Here is a 20730-nt window from a genome sequence, read left to right on the forward strand (position 1 = left end):
ACAAGGGCAGATGCTCCTGCTCTGTCCCTGAGATCCTCCGTTATCAGGTATGTTGCCTGTTTCTTAGGCACCCTGTGGGGGGTGGAGCATCTGAAATTATTCATGTGTGAACCCCTTGGACCCTGCTCAGCACCACCAACATTGCTGAAGGGAACAATATAAAAATCAAAGATAGAGAAGTGCTTTTCTACATAGCTAAAGTTTACTTTGCTGGAAGACTGAGGAACAAAGGAGATGGCCCTCCAAGGTCGTGGGTGATTCTGTGAGTCTGTGTACACATTCCCATGGCTAGACAGCCAGATATTAAAATCTGTCAACGTTTCCACGCTGTCCACCTAGCCGGCTGCTCTGCTTGGTACTGACATCTGTAAACAGGTCATTTGTATTCTTCTGTCACCCCCATTACTCTGTAGGAACATCCCTCAGGTTCACAGAAATTAGTTAACCCGCAGGCTGGTCGGATGATGGATAGGTGGCTTTTTCACTAGCCCAGTTAGGTTTGGAAAATGCCAGATGCCTTCACTATTCCGCCAATGTGTTGATGCGCATGATTAGAGAGCTGGGGGCACACTCAGAGCAGGAGCACTAGAAGCAGACGTTTCTCCCCCAAGAGAGCTGTCTCCAGTGACCCAGCACTGCCATAGCAGCACTGGGACAATCTGTGACGTCCTTTCCATTCTCTGCCCCCCAGAGAGAGACCTGACAGAGCCTGACAGAGCTGCAACCTTGGAGCAAAGAGGCTTCCAGCCTGTTATCTTCACTTTTCTCAGCGGGGTCTTTCTCTGCCTAATTGTCCTGTTTACTCTTCCTGTTCTCTTTTAACAGCCTGGCATTCAAAGCAGAAATGATTCTGTTTCAGGATGTCACCAGGAAGCAAAATCAAATCTACCCACCTTTGAATTCCACAGTCCATTTTGTTTCTTTTTCTAAATAAAAGTAGGGCATTTGTTGGTTTGCGTACTCCTGATATCTCCCTCTGTTTTCTGGATTTCTCAGGCAGAACTCCCTGTGTTCACTGTTCCATTGATCAGGATGGGGGGGACACTTGAGGTCCCTCCTGCTCTGTAACTGGCCTAAAGCCATCCAGCATTCCTCTCGGGGCCACTGGACAAATCTGGTCACAGCTGTGGGATTAAAGATGCACTGGAATGTAGGAGATTGGTGCAGGGACATCCTGACCCCTTCTAGAGAGTTTTAGGACATCACGAGCATGTAATGGAAAAAGTTCTGGATCTCAGTCTCCGTTCTTAGTTTTGTATTGTTGGTTGTTGCAGAATCCACAGTGCTGTTGAGAAAGTTGCTTTTCTGGTACCTGACATTCCTTACAGGCACTTCCTCATCAGTGCTTGAACACGTAGCTCAACTTTTTAATCAACTGAAATCGAACACTGGATTAGTTTGCTAGGGCTGTCATGAACTATCACAGGCTAGGTGGGTTAGACAACGGAAATTTATTTCTTGTGGTTCTGGAAGCTAAAAGTCTGAGATCAAGGTGTTGGCAGGTTTGATTTTTTCTGAGGCCTCTCTCCTTGGCTTGTGGACGGCTGCCTTCTCCCGTGTCCTCACACAGTCTTGTTCTGTGTGTGTGTGTCCCAGTGTCTCTGTGTGTCCAAATTTCCTCTTCTGATAAGGACAGCTTGAGTTAGGGCTCACCCTAATGGCATCATTTTAATGTAATTGCCCCTTTAATGGCCTGTCTTTTAAATACAGTCACAGTCTGAGGTACTGGGGGTAAGCGCTTCAACATATGGATTTTCGGGGACACAGTTCAGCCCATAACAAATGCCTAAGTTTTTTTCTGAATACTCTTTGTGCCATAACATATACCAAAGTTTTCTTCTGAATATTTTTTGTGCCAGCCATTGTGATAGGCATTTATGTTCTTGATTAATCCTCACTGTGATCTTGAATGGTAGTATTGATTGTCTACCCAATCAGATCTTTTAAGCCAGCTCAACTCCTCAATAGGTCACCCACAGGGCCGTCTATGGAAATTTCCTGACAATGGACCTCATTGCTGGGCTACACCTGGCATTTCATCCCTCCAGTGCCGCAGCCTCATCTTTCACCTGTGACCTTGGCTCCCACCACTCACCCTCCTCCAAGCTGTGCCTCCTGTGGCCTGTAGGGCTCTGGCTCCTTCTCCATAGAGCCCGGTCCAGGATGAGTTTCTTTGCAGAGGAGAAACATGAAACAAAAGAGATCAAGTGACTTTTTCAAGGTCACACTCTAGCAAGTGACAGAGCCATTATTCTGACCTCTGACTCAAGTCCAACCTTCCTTTCCTTACTCTGTATAGACCCCCGCTCACATCAGACCTTTAAAAAACATATTCTTAAGAAGTAGCCTTAACAGTTCTAAGTCTATTAAATCAACCAGAACTAGAAAAATTTCTTCTTTTTCTGGTGACATAAATTCCCTACCTCCTTTAGGTAGAAGCACAGAGGAAGAACTGTTTTGTATTTTCATCCTGATACAGTTATAATTCCATTGATCAAATGGTGTGTTTTAAAGCTCCTGGGGATCAATCATGAAATTTTTGAGGCTTTATGAAGGTCAAAACCCTTTGTGGTCAGCATCTCTTATTTCCATGGTAATTCAGAAGTTTTCTTCCTGATTTGTCATAGCCTCACCTTTGATTGGTAATGTTCCAAAAAGATACTCTTGGTGTCTCTGATTTTTAAAACTATGATTCAAGGTGGTCCTGTGGATTACTTCTTGTCATAGCCAAAACTGATTTTCTAAGGTTTTCTTTCATGATGAATTAGAAATTGCTCTTGGATCTGACTTTGATCTCTGTTCTTGGTGGTTTCCTGAAAGTTCTTTCTAATTGACGAGTTAACTGGGAAACAGGTAATATAAGGCTTTTATGACAAGAAAAGCTGTCCTTCTTTTCATTCCTATTTGCCTGCCAAGAAGAAATGTGCCTTGGGTTCTATGAAATGGCAACGACTCAGCATGGAAAGAAATTCTCCTGTGTATTTGTTAAATACTCACACATTCTGGGGAGCTGTACCACATAAATAGTATTAAATATGCATCTCCTGCTGCTTTTATTTTTTTTTAAGCAATTTTTATGGAGGTATAATTTAATAAGATAAAATGCACAATTTTAAGGGAAAATTTTAATGGGTTTTGACAAATGTGTACACGTGTGTAACCATCACAGCAGTCAAGGTAGAAAGTCTTACCCTCAATACCCAAATTTCTTTTCGCGCTTGCAGTTAATGCCCACACTCAATGTCAGCCTTAGGCAAGAATGAATCTGATTTCTGCAATTATAGTTTTGCCTGTTTAGAACTTTATACAAATGAAACCAAACAGTATGCACTTTGATGTCTGGATTCTTTCACTCAGCATTTTTAAAATTTTATTTTGTGATTCATCCATGTTGTGTGTGGAGCAGAAGTTTATTCCTTTTTATCACCAAGTAATATTACATTGTACAAATGTACCACCTTCTGTTTACCATTTGCATATCAATAAACATTTGAGTTATTTCCAGGTTTTGGCCATTTAGAATAAATTACATGCAAAGTAATTACCAATATTATAATATATGCCAAGTAATTCTTTTCTCTTGAGTTAATATTTAAGAGTGGAATTATTGGGTTTATGGCTAGAGTAATTCAGATTTCTAAGAAATTGCCAAACAGTTTTTGAAAGTGATTGTACCATTTTATATTCCCATAAGCAATGTATGAGAGTTCCCATTGTTCCATGTTCTTACCAACACTTGGTATTGTCAAGTCTTTTTAATTTCAGTCATTGTTGTGGGCTTGTACTATTATTTCATTACAGTTTTAATTTTGATTTTCCTGATTATTAATGATGTTGAGCATCTTTTCATGTGCTTTTTAGTCATTTTTAAGTGTTCAAATATTTTGCCTATTTCTATAATATTAGGTTGTTTGTCTTCTAATTGCATTTGTAAAATTTCTTTTTTTTCTTTTTTCTTTTACTTATTTCAGCATATTATGGTGGTACAAATGTTAAGGTTACAGATATTGCCTTTGCCCCACCCGAGTCAGAGCTTAAAGCATGTCCATCCACCAGACAGTGCGCACTGCAGCCAATAGGCGTGACTATACCCATCCCCACCACCCCCTTCTCATCTGCCCAACACCCGATGAATGTTACTACTATATGTGCACTTAAGTGTTGATCAGTTAAAACCAATTTGATGGTGAGTACATGTGGTGCTTATTTTTCCATTCTTGAGATACTTCACTTAGTAGAATGGGCTCCAGCTCTATCCAGGATAATACAAGAGATGCTAGATCACCATTGTTTTTTGTGGCTAAGTAGAACTCCATGGTATACATATACTACATTTCTTTATACATTCTAGGTATAAGTGCTTTGTCATAAATAAGTATTGGGAATCTTTTCTGCTAGAGTGTGGCTTATCTTTTCTTTTTCTTAAGGTTATCTTTCAAAGATCAGAGGTTTTTAATTTTGATGAAAATCCAATTTACCAATTTTTCTTCTATGCTTTGTGCTTCTTGTGTTCTATCTAAGACATTTGTGCCTAACCCAAGGTTAAAATGATATTTTCTTTTTTTTTTTTCTGAGACGGAGTCTCGCTCTGTTGCCCGGGCTAGAGTGCTGTGCCAGCAGCCTAGCTCACAGCAACCTCAAACTCCTGGGCTCAAGCGATCCTCCTGCCTCAGCCTCCCGAGTAGCTGGGACTACAGGCATGTGCCACCATGCCCAGCTAATTTTTTCTATATATTTTTAGCTGTCCAGATCATTTCTTTCTATTTTTAGTACAGATGGGGTCTCACTCTTGCTCAGGCTGGTCTTGAACTCCTGACCTCGAGTGATCCTCCCACCTCGGCCTCCCAGAGTGCTAGGATTACAGGCGTAAGCCGCCGCGTCTGGCCTCATTTCCTTACTTTGGGACTTTAATTACATGTATAGTAGACTATGATATTAACCCAGATGTCCCTAAGGAGCTGTTTTTTAAAATTATTTTAAGTCTTTTTTCTCTGGGTGCTTCAGTTTGCATAGGCCTCTACTGCTATGTTTTGAAGTCTTTTTTTCTAAAGCTTTTATTTTTCTCAGTGTAACAAGATTGCTGTGTTCTTTGTTTTTTCTCCGTGTGTTTCAATCCAGAAAGGGCCCCCAAGCAGAACTCCAGAGCAATTGTAGCACTCACCTTGTTTGATGCCCTTCCTCTGGGATCACGATCTCACACTGCTTCTTGTCTGGGGCCTGAAGGTAATAGTTTCATTTGTTTTATCTGATTTTTAAGTTGTTTAAGAGGGTAGGAAGACTTGCTAGTAGTTACTCCATCATGGCTAGAAGCACAAATCTCCTGCCGCTTTTTTCACTTAGTGGCTGATTGATAGTTTGACTTCGGCTTTTTAACTGATTACTTTAGCATAAATGTCTCTAAATGGTTACTTGCCTCTGAAACTGATTGATAAATCGAGAGTTTTGTCTCCATGATTTTAAAGATTTAAAGCAGGAAGTAGAGAATGTTTGACTTAAACAACTGCATTGAACAAAGGCAAAAATTCAATGACCTGAGAGGCTGAATCCTAGATATGCAGGAGAGAATGCACCTGTGTCACACTCAAGTTAGTCCTCTTGTCGACACACTGACTTCCATGCTACCTGCCCGCAACGAGCAGGTGTTGGCCCCCAATATTTTAAGAGACACCACCATTGCCAATAGGTAACCCTCTATGAACATCGTCTTATTGCTCCTGCTCATATTTCAGTATCTATGTGTCTAAAGGGCACCGTATGTAATTCAATTTAGTACATAGCGTGTAGAATGAAAAAGGAACTATAATTTCAAAGGGATTGGAAGAACATTATCAACAAAAATTAATTATAACAACTACCATATATTGTGTCCCTGGTATGGGGGAGGTGCTATATATGCATAATAATATTTCTAATCCCCATAACCACATTAAAAGGAAGAAAGTCTAATGCCCATTTTACTGAGGCAGGAACAATGAGATAAAGTACTTCTGAGGTCCCTGGCTAAGTGACAGGCGGAGCCAGAATTTAAATTCCTATCAGATGTACTCGAAAGTGTTGTTCTTTCTGCTATATCATATTGATACCAGCAAATTCTGCAAAAGGGGCAAAAGCATGGGCTCTTATTTATCTCTTATTTTACACTTGGTGGAGGAAATGACCATCACTCTTCTCTCAGCAACAGTTCCCTGCTGTACAGGTAGCGCTACATGTTTCTGTTACTAAAGGCTCTGATAGGATGCTGCTCACACACAAAGATTCTCACATCTTAGCGCAATTTCCTTTATGCCTTCTGAGCCTTTTCCCTGTTCAGGTCCCAAATGCTCTCTGAGTCCTCCATTATCATGTCACTTCTCAGCAATGACTTACAAGCACAACACAGAGGCTCCTCATGGAGAAACAGTGGGGATTCCAGCTTTAGCTTGGATAGGATAAACATTATTCACCTGGCTACATTCAAATTTTAAAATACTGAGGTCAACAATCACACTCATTAAAATCACATTTAATGTAAAAATTAAGTGTCTTTTATTAACATAAAAATTAAATAATCCTGTCTATAAACCTACATCCATGTAGCTCTGCTAAGGGTTAAGGAAATCTTGTTATTTCCCTTTGCCTATTGCTTGGAATATGATGTGAGGATACTGAGGTGTAGTTTGAAAACACGTTCAATACTCTGGCGTTGAAAGGAAGTATTCCAAGTGCAGAAAACAAATTGAGTCTGCCTGAAAATCACTTGCAATATGAGATTCGGAGCTCCTTTTCAAAATTGCATTTTTCTTCCTATTTTTCCTGTTGACAGTCATATTAGCTCCTGGCTTTTGTCAATGGTCCACCTCCTGTTATCTTAAAAATAGACCTGAAAGCAAAGAGATGCTATTTTCTTTCCTATTAAAAAAAGGCACACTGAGTTGTTTCTGGCAATCTCTAAATGGCAAGGTTATTTCATTTTCATAATTTACCAGTGATTTTCTAGGACTAACAAGTCATATTTTGACCAGAGACCAAGTGAACCAAGTTGTAAAATTATAAACATTAATACTTCTAACAATAATTTAAAGATGAACAAAGTAATAATTGTTCCTTTGCTATTTCTTTTGCTTATGTAATTTTGTCTTTATCAGGAATTTAAATTACAATTGTAAATGATAGTTATCTATGTGGCTACTTTCATCTCCCTACCATATTTGGAGCTCCTTGAGGCAGAGCCATGACATTAATTGCCCTCTCATGTAGGGTCTGGCAGCATGTCTGACAAATAGCAGACATTTGTAATGTATATTTCAATAAATGAAAGTTCAAGAATATTTCATTTCCTAAAATTTTCACAAAAACACATTGTCAGCTTCACTATGGGAGAGTCTCAGGAGAGTTTATTGATAATTCTTTATCTCATATATGTTTAAATTTAGATATATATATCTAAATTAAAAAACTTTAGAACAGTGAAAAGAATACAACAAATACCCACATTACTGCCACCCACCATTAAAGATAGTTAGCATTTGGTTATATTTGTTTTCCTTAAATAAAAAAAAAAGCATGACAGATATAGCCAAGGTCTTTTATAATGGTCCCTGCTCCAGGTTCACTTTCTTTTTGTCCCTGGAGTACAGTCTTGAGTGAGATCTGTTAAAGTAAATTCTTTTAAATTATGTCCATCTGAAAGGCTTTTACTTCGTCTTTATTCCTTGCTGGCTACTATAGGATCTTAAGTACACAGTTATTTTCTCATGATGATCTGAGATATTGTTCAATTCTTTTCTGCTTTCAATTGTTGACATTGATATATCTGTGGTTAGTCCAATTCTTTCTATGTTAACAAATAGTATTTTCTGTCTGTTTTCTTTTAAGGTTTTCAGTATTCCACAAAATCATTATGCTAGTTGTAGATTTATTTTTATTTATCTTGCCTTAGATTAACAATTCCAAAGATTCCTTATTCTGGTGGTTCATCTCTTTCATTAGTTCTAGAAAATTCTCAGTTGTATCTTAAAATAGTACCTCTGCCCAATCTCTCTATTCTCTCCTTCTGAAACAATGTTTAAATGTCTAAATATTCTCTCTCATTGCATCTTTTTCATATTTTCTACCTATTCATTTCTTTTGATGAATTGAGTTAATTTCTTGAGCTTGATCTTCTATTTTATTAATTATCTCTTTAGCTATACCTAAGTGCTCTTTAGCTTATCAACTGAGATTTTAACTTTATTGATGATTTAAAATTTCTTCTTTAAGAATTTAATCATTTCAATTTTTGAACCTATATTTGATAATTCTATTACACTAGTTTTTAGGACATTAAGTTTGCTTTTTAGTTGTATCCTCTGCTAGATTCGGTTTGTGAAAGTTCTTTCCTTGAACATTTTATAATTCCAGATGGGGAGCTCATGTTTGGTGGGGCATGATTTGTGGGACCTTGTGTATTTTGAAGATGGTATATTTTTCCAGAGAATATATACATTTCTTCATGTAGGGACTATCATCATCTTGGGACAATTTGTATGTTGGTTTCTCACCCTAAGGAGTTCTCAGATGATATAGATAGTGTAAATTCAAACTGCAAATTTGTGTGAACGCAGGCCTGAGCTCTCTGAAGAGATTTTTGTTTTCTTTAACCAAGATACTAGCCTTAGGCAAACAAGAGGCTTTGTCATCTTCCTGGGCTGATGGATGATGTTTTTCTAATCCACCGTTTTATGGGAGGTATAGCCCATCAAGAGTCCTGGCTTCATGAGAAGGTCTTTATTTCTAACCCGTTGCCTCGCATGAGCTCAAGGCCTTAATTCCTGCCCCTGTGTGGCTCCTAAGGCTTAAGCACTTTGATAATCAGGAAATGCACTTTCACTCCATACAGTCGCAGCATCAACTGCTGCTTCCTGTTTGTTTTTAAATATCTTCTTTGTTTTGGCCATTGGGAATTTATAGTTCTTGAGAGATATTTGTCATATTTTCCAGAATTTCTAGTGTTTTGCAAGGGCAGAGAGTATTTCCAGTTACTGGTAGCACACTGCTTTGCCAGAAACTGATGTATGTATTGGATTTTCTATGTAGATAATCTTATTTTCTGCATCAAGTGACGTGTATTTCTGCCTTTCAAGAATATGTATTATTTTTCCTTGTTTAATTTTCTAGGACCTTCAGTTTTGAACTTAATGGTAATTTCACCATTCAGAATTATGTTGGCTATAGGTTTTGGGTAGATTTCTTAATCAATTGAAAAAACTCTCTTGATCCCAGTTTCTTAAGAGTTTTTATTTTAATCATAAATGGGTTTGAATGTATTACATGCTTTTCTTGTATATGTTAAAATAATCATTTTCTTTCTCCATTAAGCTTTGGATTTTCTAAAGTTGAGAGTTTTTCTAAACTATCAAAAAATACTGATAGTTATTTTAAAGTTGAACTGTATCTTGATTTATAGGATGAACCTAAATTGATCATTATACAAGTTTCCCTCCAATTTTTTACTGTAAAAAATTCAAGTTTATATAAAAATAAAAAGAAATAGTACAGTGACCAAACCTATACCTGTCATCCAGATTTGTTAACTTTTTGCCATATTTGATGTTATCTCTCTCTCACACACACACACACATACACACAAAATATATTTTACTGAACCATTTGAAAGCAATTTATAGCCAGTGCTATGCTTCTAAATACTTTAGCATGTATCTCCTAAGGACATTCTCCAACATAATTATAATATTATTACTTAGGAAATTTTACAATGCTCTGCATGCTATTCTTAATAAAGGACATTAAATATATTCCTTAATTTCTATTTCTAGATTCAAATATAAATATATATGAAACACTGTTGCTATTTCAAGCCCACAACAGGCTACAGAATAGAATAAAATGCAAAAATGAAAATGTATTGTTCGACGGGTTGACATAACACCTCAATGGGAAGGAAAGAGGGACCTTGCCTTGGCTTCAGCAGCAGGAAGGTCACTGCTAACTTAAGAAGAGCTGTTCCAGGGACGTGCTGAATATAAAAGCCTTTATTGGAGTGGATAGAAGAGAGAAATGGATGGAGGGAGTTTGAAATAGTGAGGTGGGAAACTCTTTTATAAAACTTTGTCATGAAGAGGAACAGAGAAATAGTGGGTAGGGTGGACATAAAGACATGGAGGCTTTTTTTTTCCTTAATTGGGTGACATTAAGGCATGTTTTAATGTCAACTGGAATGATCCAGTAGAGAAGAATGTATTAATAATAAAGGATTAAAAAAGGTTAATTGTATAAGTGGTGTCCTTGGGAAAGCGAGAGTGTGTAAGGTAAGTGGAGGGACAGCCTGAGCTAGAGGAGGGATATTTCTCTCATCGTAATAGAAAAGCAGTCAGAGAATGGGCCAAGCACAGAGATATTTGAGGTTCTTTTAGGCCAGAGATTGGAAAACTTTTTCAGTAAAGGGTTAGATGGTAAATATTTTAGGCTTTGCTAGCTGTGCCACCTCTGTTGCAACCACTCAACTCTGCCATCACTGCATGCAAGTTGTTATAGACAATACATAAACCAGTGTGTGTGGTTGTGTCCCAGGAACTATTTTATAGATATTGAAATTTGAATTTTCATGTGTTGTAAAATAATTTTTCTTTTGACTTCTTTCCCTTCAATCATTAAAACTATAATTTTCAGATCCTGTTCTACTCTGACTGCAACTACTTTTTCCATTATGTATGAACCAGAGTCATCACCAGCTGAGAGCATGGCATGGGGATGAGATGCTAAATTTTGAGGGGTGTTAAATAAAAAAAAAAAAAACAGAGCCAGACATTAGTTAAAGTGGCAAAAAGATTTTATTCAGGAGCTATTGCAATAGAAAGAAAGACCTCAGTATAGAACTAGACTCAATCCCAAATACAACAAGAACAAATAGGAATTTACAGCCAAGGGGCATTTTGGGGGTAGGGGTCGGGGGGAGGTTGATGGTTGGAAAATTACTAAAAGGAGACATCAAGGGCTGGAAGGGTAGGAGGAATTCTTGCTACACTGACCTAACAGGGAGGGTCCTTATCCAATTGATGTCTGTGGTTAGGAAAACAGCTAAGGTGGGTCTAGTCAGCACAGGCTTCTGATTTTCTCCAGGATCATTGGGCAGAGCTGGCACAGGTGACGAGCGAGTGCTACCAGAATCGGATGTTGCTGAGGGAGTGAAAAGAGGGACAGAGGGGCAAAGACACTGAGAGTGTTTGCTCTACATTGAGTCCCAAATAGCTACAGAGAGAAATGAGGACACAAAGGGTGTATTATTTAGTGAAGACATGGTATGACTGGAGGTCTCAATGAGGTCAGAACATTACTGGAATGAAATTACCAGAGTACACGGGAAATACAAAAGTTGAGAGTCATACAGAGGGGAGTTTTAAAAAGATAGTTTAGAAATATGCAGTTTTTCACGATGACAAATTATGGCCATGAATTCCATGGCTGCGGTAGGGCTGAGAGAATAATTAAAGCTAAAAACATCAGGAACCTGAGAAATGTTGAAAATGGATGTTGAAATCACAATAAATTGTGCCAGGATGAAGGGTGGAGAGTTAGGCAGCAAACCAGGTGCAGAAGCAAGGGGAAAAGATCAGGAGATCATCTATGATGCAGACAGGAGGGACCAGGGGTTTTGAAGTCAGCTGACATGTAGTTCAAAGGAGCAGGTGAAATTTTTGTTTTATTTTGTTTGTTTCCAAGAAGGAAAAAGAACCTCTTGTCTGACAACATCTAGGCACATGTTTATTGTGTGTTCTGGTTGGATGCTTTCCTGATCTAAATAGTCTAAATGAAATGCTTCTCTCTAGGTCTGGTTTAGAACTTTTATGTGGTCCTCTCATTGAGTACATTCCTTTAGGGTCACAATTCTTTTTAACTGTGTCACATAAAGGAGCACCCTCAAATAGCTCCCCAAAAGTAATTAAGTCCTCCATGTTCTTTATAAAATTTAAAATAAAATTCAAAATAAAGCATGTAAAGCATATTTTGGCTGCATATCTGCATTTTATTGGTAAAAAGAATGAGTTCTCCTTTGTCCTGCCTCACCAGAATCAATAAGCCATTGCAAATGCAGCACAGAGAAGTAGGGGAAAATAATTTTCTCTTTGTGCTAAAGCCACACTGCTTCTTTTGGTAGCTAAAGACTAAAGATCTCCTTAAAGAAGCTCTCTTGTTACAGTAACAAATCACAGAATAAAAGTTGAGTTATACAATATTCATTGACAGGCTTGAAAGGAGCCAATGTGTCATACCACCACTGGGGGCAGTAAACCCAGGCTGGTTAACAGTGGGCGTATGCAAAAAACCAACTGAACTGGTTAGTTGTCAGCATTCAACATCTGCTAAACAGTCAGCAGCAAAATGTTAAAGCAAGGGTGGATTTATCACGGGCAAGAGAAAGAAAAGTTTATGAAAAAAGTTGAAAGCTTAGATGAAATAAAATTTGTTAAGGAAAACAATAAAGTAACTTAATTGACTTAAAAAGAACAAATAGAAAACCTGCATAGAGAAATCAAATTCTAATAAAAATCTCTTCCCTAAATACTCACCTACACCACTAGACTGAGTTTATAGGCAAATTTTTGCAAAGTTTCAAAGAATAGTCAAACTGCATGTTATAAAAAAGTATCTAAAAATATAAAAAGACCTAAAGCTACCTGACTCATTTTTATTACCTTATTATAAAAACTGGGAAAAGATAGTATAAGAAAATAAAATTGTGGGCCAGGAAATTGAATCTGACAGCATGTTGCAAATAATTATCATAACCGAGTTGTTCCTTTGCAGAATGAAATGATAGTTCAACTTTAGAATATGTGTCAGTATAATGTTCCACATTACCTGGAGATTAATAAAGAATGGTCATATGCAGAAAAGAATTTTTTTTTTTATTTCCAGACCTGACAATTGGGTACACAGAAAAGAAATTTGATAAAATTCAACATCAACTTATAATAAATCTGTTAACAATATAAACTTATCAAACTAAGAATAGAACTTCCTTAATTTTATATTCAATTGTCAACTATTAGAATGAATGCATTCCTATTAAATTCAGGAATAAGACAAGATAGCTGCTGTTCCTACCATCCTTGGTACATCCTGGTCCTTCCAATATGCAAAAAAAAAAAAAAAAATTGAAAGGTATGATGATTAGAAAGAAAGAGACAAAACTGTCATTGCTTGAAAATATATATTATCATCTCTTACAAAATAAGCTAAGACTAAGTGGGCAAACTCTTGGGGCTAAAAAGAGAGATCAACAATATAGAAACTCAATAATGTTTCTTTATACCATAAATAAATAAAAAATATAATGGAAAAAACAACATTAAAACATGTGTAAGTCTGTTTCAAGAGCTAAAAAGTATGGCTAAGCTGAGGGCTTAAAAAGATTAACTTCACCACGAGGCAAAAAGTGGAACCAGAAGACAGCTGAGTCAAACACCAGAATGTTTTCAATCACTTATTCTGCTATTGGTCTGTGTTTAGAGTTCTGCTTTTGAAGCAGGAGGTTAGTCATGTTAATTATTTTATTTTATTTTTTTTTAGGCATGTTAATTCCAATAATTCACACCAGCAGATCCTTCCAATTGGAACGCCCTCCCTTGGCACCTGCTAGGTTATCTCCCTCAAAGACTGAGCTTCTTGAAGGTCTCACCCTGTCTCATGCATCTGTGTGTCTTTAGTGCCTAATGGTGTATGACACATAGGAGAGGGCTCAGCATATATCTTTCTTTGCTAACTGGCTGGTGCTCAGAAAAGGAAGATTTTTGTGTACCTATTTTTATGTATTTTCTGTGTACTTGATCACCTGACACAATATATTGGAAGTGTTTTGTGTGGTGCTCTACACATGTGGAGGGTGGATGTTATTACATATATATCATACAATGATATTTTGTCTTTAAAAATAAGACGACTTATAATATTCAAGAGATTACTTCTCTGCAGAACCTTTAAGCCAAGGACACTGGGTTCATGTTTGTGATGAAATGCATTTTTCCCAGGAAAAGGCTGAGTAGGATGGTACTTCAAAATAACATTAGGCCGACAGGCCACTGAAAATGTACCCATTCAAGGATTCTGTGTAGGCCGTTAACACTTTGATTGTGAATTGCATACTACGTCATTCATTTGGAGCTTTCTCTTCTCAAACTTATGTTGTAAAGTAATCAAACCAGGATTGAGTTTCCTACTCTTGTTTTCTTCCTTAAATGATTACTTTCAGTTGCTTATGCTAGAAGATTGCTTTTTATAAGACAACTCAGTCCTGGGCGAGAATACTGCAAGGGAGTTGAGTTTTGCTTCAGTATTTGCCCCATAGCTTTGCTGGCATCCCGATGCATTCCCTTTCTTCTTTAAGATTAGTTTTTGTATTGATACAGACAATAACAATATTATATTTATACATTGTTTTATAACTTATATTAATACTTTTCCATTTTTTTAAAATTAAAAACACCTTTTTCTCCTTTGTTTTCAAATAAAATCTTACTTGGAAGTTTAAAATAAATGACCAGGTTAAAGAACTGAGATACCCAGGTTAACACGTGTGTGTGGTTGAGGGTGGGAAGGAATTGCTTTCTAGAAATGAATGCATCAAACTTTGAAACCATTGACATGTGTTGTCACTACAACCCCTCAAACCCAATAGGGCAGGCACTTCTCAGGCAACTAAATTTTAGGCACTTTCTAGGCAACTAAATTTAAGCAATTTGTTCAGGGTCTTACACCTAGTAAGTAACAGAGCCAAGACTGGGGCTGACATTTCATCAAACAAACCCTGTACTCTTTTCACAAACATGGTAGGTAATTACTACCTGGATAAAAATGAATCTTACATATGAAATAAATAATATATGGACATTTTAGTTAAAGTTAACATACTCATAAATATTTTTCTTCAATAAAAAATTTGTCCAACTAGTTAAATAAATAGGGTATATACTTTTAATGGACAATTTTATAATTGTTAAATAGAATTAGGTACTCTGTATGTACTGCTATAAATTAATTTCAAAGATAACTATTAAATTTGAAAAAAGCAAATCAGAACTGTTTCTTTCATATAGTATATAGTGTGCTATTATTTGTGTAGAAATGTATGAATATATACTTGTATGCTGGTGTGTGTGGGGGGGGTATATAGAGGATAAAAGAAGAATACACTAAAAACTATTGGATACTAGTTCCTTCCAGAAGAATAGAATGAATGAAGGTTAGAAGCTAGAGGGAGAATTACTTTTAACTGTATATCACTCAGTATCTTTGGAATTTTGTACCATCTGCATTTAATCACAATTGAAAAGTATTTTTTATATAAATTTGGTCTATGACAATATGTTTTGCTAAGGGCTGTTTTCTGATTCTAAACCCTGTGAGGTTCCCCACTGTATGTTCTCATGTCCTTGTACATTGTATCTTTAATTTATTCATTAATTTGCAATTGTTCAATAATTTTTGTGATCCTTTGATTAATATCAATCTCATTCACAAGACTGTAATTTCCAGAAAGTCAGGGCCATGTCTATTTTGCTCTTTTTATCCTATCAGAAAAAACTGTCCAAGACTTGAAAATGAGCACGAGGTTACTGGATGTCCTTTCACTGGAGTGTTGGCATTGTCTAGTGGTCCCTCCATAGCTTACATTTTATAGTTTTGCATGTGTAGAAGTTAAGTTACAGAAAACAGCTATACAAATAATTTTTGTCTATGGAAATGCAAAGAACTTCTCTGGTAACATGCCTCATCAAAAATATAAGCCCCAAACCTTACAGTTTATTGCCATATAGGATATGAACCAGTTTTATATCTATTAACCAATTCATTTCAGAATTCCTGATTTTGTGTGTGTGTGTGGTATGTGTGTGTATCTGTTCTTTAAATTCTCTTTTGATCTATCTTTTAGCATTTTACTACTTCCTGTTAAATCAGAAACTGTGAAAGATTTGAGATGTTACCTTACTTGCAGACACACCAGATTCCAGATAGGATATTACAGCTTTGCTATTCACAGCAATAATAGAGTACCCTGGGTTTCTCATGACCAACACTACCCTGGGTGATGCAATGAGAGCCAGATGGTCATGCCTCTGAGTACAGAGGGTTGTACCACAGGAAAGAAACTCCAAAATTATGAGTCTTGGTGCTTATATAGGAGCTGGAACATTATCTTCTCTTCACCTCTAGAAAGAGAGAGATATTAATTTTTACTTAATTTTCTATTACTTAGAATGTAAACAAGTCTTGTCTTGGAGGAACTGGGGAAGGTCTCTACACTGGAAAAGAAACATTTGGTTCTGGAGATAAGAAAGATTTTATTCATCTTTGAATAGGAACAGATGGCTCCATCATAAAGCGATAAGCAACACTCTGGGGAACACCCTGAAACATGAAAAGCAAATGGTTTGGGGAGGAAAAAAGGAGAGATTGCCTATCATCATAGCATGTCAATTTCTATGTTCAGGAGGCCATACTGTGTAGGAACACTGAACGATAGAGGAAAGATTGACTTCCAAAAGTTCCCCCATTAATAAGTTGAATAAAACCTTTGACAACACAAAATCAGAATTTTAGCTTCAGAAAGTTATTTTTTAGAAATCTCAATGTTGTTCATAGTACCCAGCACATAAAAGATGTTTAATAAATATTTATGGAATAAATAAATAATAAATTAATAAAAAGATAAGACTTAATGTTTTCTATTTTCAAAAAGTGATTATGGAAATTTTAATAATTTAAATAATATTACAAAAAAACGCCATCTCTTCTTTTTTCTATTTTCTACTTGTGGGACTTGGGAAGTATGTGTTATTGATTGAGCTACTTCTACTTTATTGATTGAGCTACTTTATTCTAAAAACAAAGATATCCCACTTTGCACATTATGGCTGATTCCTTCGTATCTTTTCATGAGATTAGCCCTGAGCCATACATGCCACGTTCCAGCTAGCAGCAGTAAAGGAGGGCTTGACGATCACGCATGATACCTGGAGAAAGAAAAAAGGTCTAAATAGGAAACTTGCAAATTCCCTTGATTACAGCTTATATTGATTAGGATTCTTTTGCTTACAAATAACAAAAAATCAATTCAAACTATTCTAAGCAAAAAAGAAAATTTATTGGAAAGAGAATGGACTATATCACTGAATTTGAGGCAGAGAAGCAGCTAGACTTTAGAACCAAACTACAGATTGCAGTACCGCAGGGGACCCAGAGAGTTCTTGTTCCATCTCTCATTTCTGCCTCTTGCTGTGTACATCTCTTTCATTAATCTCTCTCACTGCTTTCATCTTAGCTATATCACCTTGTATAAAATGGCCAGTTTGGCTCCCCCAGTAACACTTACTTATTGCAGACTAGTAACCCAGTAGGAAGCAGATTTTGTGCTCTCTCAAGCTAAAGAATTGCTTCCCCAATTCCCAGGACTGGGGTTGATTGCCAGTTGTCTTCTTTGGCCATGGAAGACATTGCTTATCCACCAGAGCACACTTTTCTACTACATCCTTATATAGCCTCAAAATCCTTTTCTTTATGGTACTCACATAACCTCTACCATTAGTGGGAAAATTCCATTTCCCATCTATGATTTAGTTAAATCCTCTTATTATACAGATGGAGAAACTGAGACCCTGAGAAGTAATTTTTCTAACAGACTGCTTAATGTTTTCAGTGGGTGCCAAAAAAATCTAAGCAGGAAGCTTCATTCCTATATATGTGAAATAAGTGTTGTGTCTGTTGTGGATGTGCATACCATCTTCCCTACACTCCCCACCCAACACACACACATACATTATTGTTCATTTGAAATCTTTTTTCTGATTGAAAATATCCCCAGGGAAACTGGGGATGCCAATGAATCTTTCTTGACCAACACTGGCAGTGTTGAAGCACTGCCTTCTGAGAGCTATGACTTTTGCCTTTTCCTAACTAATGTATTAAATAAATAAAAGTAAAAACAGGAATTACTAGATTCCTGAAGCTTGTTGCTTGCTAACTGTCTTACAGCCAAGATCTGCCATTCTTAAATCTCTTTCAACTTCTTAAAAAGGCAGGCGGAGAGATTTCTTATCCTTTGATCTTCTTAAGGGCAACGATACATTAAAGGATGCCATCATGTCTCATCTGCCAAAATATAACACTAATAAGACTGCATGCTCTCTGAACATGACATTCTTCATATAATATCCTTCCTGACAGTCATAATTACTTGAATCATCCACAGGGGCCTCTTAATGAAACTTTCTATGTTTGTGGCAACTTTTGTTTCATTTAATTAGGCATAAGTAACAAATGAAGGTAGCTGCTTCCTTCCACAAGGAAAGGAGAATGTCAATTCATTTCTAATGATGGACTAAATTGAAGGTGCCTAAATTAAAAGAAACAGTTTCCATTTGGACTAAGTAAGCCCTCAATATTCAAGCCCCTATGTTACAATACTTTTGTTGCCATTAACCTCAACCTATGAATTTACAAATCTTTCATTAGATTACTCCTGTAACAGGATGTTAAAATAGGATTGGTCCTCTCTTAATTTTAATTGAGGCCAAAGACAGTAGATGCCACCTTTTAAAGTGAATTGTAAGCCAGGCTACTGTGATTGAATTGATTCTTAGGCCACATTATGGGTCTAAAAAGTGTCCAGTTATTGGGCATAAAAAGAAGAATTTAGAGAAGATTTCTTTGGAGAGAGCTATCCTATTTAGTTCAACCTACCAAAAGAGACAGAATGTGTGTACAGGGGGCAAATGCCTCCGAATCCCATCTAGTGAGAGGAACTCCACTGGGATCACATTGAGAACTTGGTATGGAATCTCTGTAGGTGGTAACACAGAAGCGTGGGGCTTGCTTCATGCTTGAGACAGCTAAAGCAGCCTGTGGCGTGGAAGTGAGCTATGTCTGTGGAAGTACTGCCTTCCTTCCAACTGCAGATCAGAGGGCACAAATCCTAGGGATCAGATGTGGGACGCACACCAGTAATGTCAGCCTGAAATAATTTTATATCATGCCATCCTGGAGGGACTTTTAGTTACAGTAACATAAAGAACTTGGTGAATCCTTTTAGACATACTGGTCAAAACCGTAGAAAGAAAGAAATATTTCAGGGCTTTGGCCCACAGAGCCCAAAGTATGTAGACCACCATTTGAGAAGCATGTATTCTTAAAACACTGGAGTGCTTTGGGAAAGAAGAGAAGTCTATGATCTTTTTGCTCAGACTGCTCCCATCCTAACTCCAACCCCAGCATGATTGGCAGGAAGTATAGTTTTACCAGTGTAGGACTGGCCACAAAAACCAGCAGCTTATTTTTTTTAATATATATTTTATTTTAGAATATTACAGGGGCACAAATGTTTAGGTTACATATATTGCCTTTGCCCCACCCGAGTCAGAGCTATAAGCATGTCCACCCCCCAGACAGTGTGCACTGTACTCATTAGGTGTGAATATACCCATCCCCTCCTCCCCCCTCCCAGATGGGGCAGAATCAATTTGGGGAAGGAGGCAAAACCCCATAGCTGTATGAGCTAGAAGTGAAGAACTTGATAGGAAATAAATGGGAAAGAGCTGTATCGTTGCTTGCTCAAGTCTGTGGACTTGCTTAGGGTGAACAGTGAATTAGTAAAATTTAACAAGAAGGTCCTGGAAAAGAGAGAGCTATGAAAGGGCTAAGATAAGCTTTTCATACAGTTCTGGCCTACTGGATGCTACATTTATCCCAGCTTAAGTACACCATGAAGCATAAATCAAAGAATACTTGAGAACTTGCTGTAACTTGGAATGTGCTTCCCAGTCCATATGTAGATCAATAAACAGAAGAAGGAAGCCTTATGGGCTTGAGGTGTTTGAATACAACCTCAGACCAGTTATTGGCTGATCACTAAGCTATGCAGCCACAAGGACAAACCCTAGGAAGCCAGGCTAAAACATAAAAATAAGAATAAAAAAGAAAAACAGAATAGAGACATCAGTAAGTATACGTTGTTGGGGATACAGATGTTGTATGTCCAGGCAAATTACTAAAAAAGCAGCACTCATAAAAATAAAACAGAATCCATAGTTACTATAAGAGATTGTAGATACAATGTTCATTTCAACAAAAAGTATAAGACATGCACAGAAATAGAAAAGTGTGACCCCTACAAAACAAAATAAAACAAAACCACAACAATTTATAGAAACTGACCCAGAGTAGGCCCAAGTATAAGGTTTGGTAGACAAATACTTCAAAGCAGCTATTATAAATATGCTCAAAGAATTAAAGAAAATTATTATGACAATGGCTCAACAAATATGAAACCTCACAAGAGCAATAGAGACTCTAAAACAGAACCAAATAAAAACTCTAGAGTTAAAAAGCTCAATAACTCAAACAGAAGTTCACTTGATAGGCTCAAGAATACATTTGAGACAGCAAAAGAAATAATCAGTGAACTTGAAGTTGGATAAATATGAAGAACAGAGAGAAAAAAGAAGACAAATGAGCAGTTTTAGAGTCCTGTGGAACAATATTGAGTGTATCAACATATGTGTAATAGGAATCATAGACAGAGAGGAAATAGAGAAAAGGGAAGAAAAATGTTTTAAGAAATAATTGCTGGAAATTTCCCAAATATTATGAAAACATTAATTTAAAAATCCAAGAAGTTCAACAAATACCAAGTAAGCTAGGCACAAAAAGTACTTATAGACATTATAGTGCAACTGATAAAAGTCAAAAACAAAGAGAAAA

This window comes from Lemur catta, chromosome 2, assembly GCF_020740605.2.
Source record: "Lemur catta isolate mLemCat1 chromosome 2, mLemCat1.pri, whole genome shotgun sequence".
Classification (NCBI taxonomy): Eukaryota; Metazoa; Chordata; class Mammalia; order Primates; family Lemuridae; genus Lemur; species Lemur catta.